Source organism: Salvelinus sp. IW2-2015, unplaced genomic scaffold (assembly GCF_002910315.2).
Source record: "Salvelinus sp. IW2-2015 unplaced genomic scaffold, ASM291031v2 Un_scaffold1579, whole genome shotgun sequence".
Classification (NCBI taxonomy): domain Eukaryota; kingdom Metazoa; phylum Chordata; class Actinopteri; order Salmoniformes; family Salmonidae; genus Salvelinus; species Salvelinus sp. IW2-2015.
The window spans coordinates 199,362-204,295 of NW_019943006.1; the positions used below are offsets into that span (position 1 = coordinate 199,362).

General features: G+C 41.6%; 1 long non-coding RNA gene across 1 annotated transcript; it reads right to left on the minus strand.

Annotated features, from left to right (window-relative positions):
• Nucleotides 1-323: 323 nt before the first annotated feature.
• Nucleotides 324-4,655, minus strand: LOC112071309 (uncharacterized). The gene is made up of 3 exons (XR_002894058.2): nt 4,265-4,655; nt 2,325-2,432; nt 324-1,686 (listed from the first exon to the last, which is right to left on the minus strand). It is a non-coding gene; the product is annotated as an uncharacterized lncRNA (long non-coding RNA).
• Between the last annotated feature and the right edge of the window lie 279 nt (nt 4,656-4,934).

Genomic DNA, 4,934 nt, shown 5'->3' on the forward strand with positions numbered 1-4,934 from the left:
TTTTGCAAGTGAAACTATATGAACAAGTTGTATATAATTTTGGGGAATTAATTAGTTAGCATCGCAAGCTTTTATTTTATTTAAATTCACTGTGCACTGCCACGCAATATTCTAATGTGAAATTGACATGAATTTTGATATGTGATTAAATTCTGACCATTTTGATGAACATGATTTAACCATAAATTCCATTATTATGGGGCTATATTTGTCCATTGATAGTTATGGATTTTGATAAAGGAAAACTATTTTTTATTTAACATTACCTCCTTGAGTCCTTGTGTGTTTCCGTCGCTTACACACCCTGCATGTGTGCTGTTGCTTCTCTACGTGTTGTGACTTGTGTTGGGGCTGTTCTGGTTATGGTCTGTGTGTAGCCTAAGGGAGATGGGTCAGTGTGTTGGGTATAAAGGGTTTGCCAGTGGGTCTGTGTGTTTTGAGGAAAGGGTCAAACTTCCCCAGTCGTGACCTAACGGACCCCAGAGGGCGCCGGTGCTTTRGACTAAAACCATCAGATTTGAAACAAGGGAGAACAGTCCTTATGGCAGGAGTCAGACCGATACCGAGGGCTGAACATGCCTCAAAGCAATGGAAAACAATGACCCAGGGAGAAAGCGTCAGGAATTTGATCCTATATTATTGTATTATTATTGTAATAACCATTCACAAAAAGCAATAGTAGTTATATTTTTATTCGTATTCGTTTAAATATTAAACACTTGCAAATGGTCTTTCTGATACAAGCTCAATTGGCAACGTACGGTCCTTTTTTATCGTTTTATTTCACCCTTCAGTCTAACCCGAGGACACACACACACACACACACTCTGAGTTTACAGATAATCTATAATTAATTGGGGATTCTGAGATATGGAAATGGGGCGAAATGTTAGTTAACTTGCTCTTTTGTCAAGCAGCCTCCGGAGAAAGAGCATCGTCTGCTGGAACAGTGAGAGGGAGGCGACCGGGGATTTACAAATGCATGAGGTTAAGATAAAGAGTATCAGGCCCTTAAATCCGCCTTACTTTCTTCTTTCACCGTGAAAACAAAAGAAAAGACAAGTGAATGTCTGCAATATATGGACATGTCCCTCACAGTCGCCTGCTACGAGGTTATTAGTCTGCATCCTCGCAAGAAAATAAGTGACCACTTGAAAATAAAATCAATCAATAGTTCAACATTCAGAACAACCTTTAGTCCATCGCACCAGGTTTGTTATTATAGCCTTACGATTCTGTGAGACCAGAAAAGCTGTCTGCAACGCTCCGTCCATTGCCTCTTGCTCCATGCTGGTTTTCCAACCAGGCAGCGGCTTGTCTGGCTTCTCCTGTCCGCTGAGTGAGTCGCCTCTCCGGGAAGAGCAGTTTGGAAACCCTATAGGACGCTAAAAAGCCACAGCCTCAGAAAAGTGACGCCTCGGCTGACCACATTTAACACAGGTTACAGCCCTAGTAGTCCGGGAAACAGCAGCTCTGGGTCGAGCTTGGTTCGGGCTGGGTCGGTGTGGGTCTGGTTCAGTTGTAGGCTACTGCAGTAGGATGTATTCGCTGCCAGCAGCCTTATCATAGGATCCCAAAACCCAGCTCAGTCAATTCACCCCTTCGACTTTTTTTTCATGAAGGAGAACCGATGTCCTGCTTCCCTACACGATGAAGACCATGTTCAGGTCTCTCTCCTGATAGCGACTGTTAAGAGAGAGAACAAGTTTAAAAGAGTCAGCGTGGAAGGGAACAAAGTTAAACGGACTAATGCCATGAATAGGCCTATATAGATGTATTGTTTTGAATGGGTCTTACATTGGCTGAGGTGTTATGCATGGCTCCACAAAGCCCAGTCCTCCTATGTGGACTGGGAGTTGGTAACATGTGGATGGCTTTGATGCTCATGTATTTGCAGTTTTTTATTTATTTTCTAAGGTGATGCTTGTGTAGGCTATAGGCTACTTTCTATTGATCACGAGATAAATGTTTACCCTCGTACCGTCACAAAAAAACACATTATAAACACGTTGTTATTTTAACCCGTATCTTCTAATGACTGGTTCCTTTCTTATAATGTAGCCTATGCATTAGGCATATCTATCTACTATGTCATATACATACTGCTATGTTCTTGACACCCATAGACGCGTAGACCAATATATGCTCTTCTATGCTCTACAATAAGTCAATTCCATGCTACAGTATTTAACCTTTTAAATACTCTTAAAACATAATGAAGGAAGAACGTAATGTAGGCCTTCTAATTTAGACTTTATTAGTTGACTTTGCATCAAGTTATGATATTGAGATTGAATGTATATGTAAATAAATATCATACCCACCTTTCAGATAAGGCCGGCGTGTTCCTCCACTGTATAGGCCTAAACGCCTGTTCTCTTCAGTTTTTCATAGCCAGACATATGCTTTCTTGTTCTGTCATAGTTTCACAACTATGTAATAAACATATCGACATTGTGTTCAATATTGACAACATGCCCTTGTTCAATCGGTTTACACATTTACAACACATTTACAACACAGTTAAACACATTCAATTAGTCTCTATCTGAAACAGGGTTCTAAGTAAGCCTCTTCAATCTGTGCATCTCTCAAGATTCCACATATTTAAATCCAGTAGATCAAATATTATCCTATATATTTAATAAAATCAGGATATAAAAATAAGCAAACSCATCAATACATTTGGAATATATACTGACATTCTGAACAGCTTTAACATAATTCTATATTATATATGTGCCTTGCACCGGGTGGCATATCAGGCTATAGTTTTGTCCTCATCTGTGGACCTTTATATAAAAAAAGGATGAATTCTCAAATTCTATACCCTATTTGGTTAACAGGAAATGGCTATTTGTTGTTCTGCATGTCTTTGGACTGACCGGTAAAACCGTAAAAGAATTCCCCCGTTAAGATCACTTTGGTCTATCTGACGAGTTCCGTCCTACGGGCTTTGCTCTGGACAGGGGCTCAGTGCGTCATTTGCAATGTGGAGACTGTTGATCAGCTCGCTAATTACACCTTTCTCTGTGTTCCTCTCTCTCTTCCTCTCTCTCCCACCCTCTCTCATTCGCCCTCTCTCTTCCATTCCCAGAGTGCATATCGGGAATAGACACACAAAGACATGCGCACTCAACTTAATCAGCCATTTTTTTAAACAGGGCTAAAACGATAATAATTAGCAGAATAAAGACATATCGGATTTTCATTTCCTTTCCGCCGTTTCTCGACCCCTCCACAACCGAAACTGAGAGGCTGCAGTCGAGACATCTTCCACCGATCGGACCCAAAGGATAGCTTTCATACCGTTTGCCATTTTGTATGTTTATTTTTTTTCAATAAAGTTGGAAGGATTATACATTTTTCCCCTTTTTCCATTTTTGTGTTATCATATTTCGCAACCATTGGATGTGACTTTGTTTTGAAACCAAAAACAGGAGACGAGAGGGAACGAACTGCGGGGGGTAGAAAGTAAGTTTTTTTCTATAAGTTTTATTGAGTAGTGGGTGTTAAATTCAGGTCAAATATTGAATATCTATTTAGGTGGATCCCGCAGAATGTTTGACATAGCGCTCAGCAGATAACAGCTGTTTTCATGCGGTATGTTTCCGGCCAGAGCCCAGCCTAGCTTTGCCTTGGAAAACATACCGCATATTGAGGTGTTTGTTGAAGTCCTGCTTTGGTTTAACTAGCAGAGAATTGTCACGGGCCAGACGAAAGCCTTTACGTGAGTGTCATTGCCATTGCTGCCTCGGCCAAATCTGCTCTCAAAGTTTGCTAGGGTTTGTCTGATTCCGATCGTATGTCATACTATCTGTGAAATACAACGGAAAACAAATCGTTACATGATATCACGTATTTCCCCGGTGTGGCTTGGTTAATAATTACGGCGCTAGACTAGACGTAACGAGGTCCGATCTCTGGTGGTCTAGGATACGTGAATGTTTTATCCCTGTTGTTTTCCCCCGGTGAAAGAGTTCTGCCTGGTTTCAGTGCTGGACCACTTGTAAAAGCTGGACCTGGCGGTTCGGCAGTTAGGCTACAATGTATCCATTCATATATTTTCTGATAATGTCGCTATCTTCCTCACGTTATTGTTACGTTTCACACCGTATAAATTCTTAAGCGACGCGAAGAGCAACACGATTTACACCGTCACGCTTATATATTGTTTAGATAGATGCATGTATTGTCTTTTTAAATTATACTATTGAGATTCAATGTATATTCAATGTATAATGGTCCTACAATTCCCAAGTACCTGCTGCGTGTAAAGGAGTAGCCATTGTACCGAGGCGTGGGTGGCTGTGTCGCSGGGGGAGGAGACCAGTCGTTGGGCTACTGATAGCACGCAGGTCCCCTGGATCCAGAAACTCACGGTTCTTAAATCTTTTTGAGAAAATATTAAAAACCGGCATTGGTGAAAAAAGAGCGTAAGAGGCCCAAACTCTTCATTATATGTTCTCTATTTTCTTTACTCTTGTCCTATTGCCGTAACGTAAGATTCATGTTCTCCCCATTCATTCGCTTTGGTGGGTTCATATTTGTTCTCCATATAATGAATTGTCCTTTCATTGCCAGTGATGAGGTTTCAGCCCAGGCTGCGGTGGTGAGTTGTCTATACATGCTGATGGTTTAGTGTAACTTGGGGTACAGAGGAGAGGTGAGGAGAGGGGCTGTGGTAGGTGTTTTGCCTGATGGCTGGTTTGAGGTAGAACCTTGGCTGGGATTGGGACACGACAGTGACAGGGACATCGATCGCTTGCATTAAGAGAGAGAAAAAAAAACACCGGGACACAAGAGGCAGCTTCAAACTCCGGTATGTAAGGTTGTGTGTGTGTTCGCGCTCTCCGCTCGCTCTTTCTAGGGCACATCAGCAGCATGATGATATTTCTACTGGATATCAACTACGGCTTTCTCTTCTTCCGCAT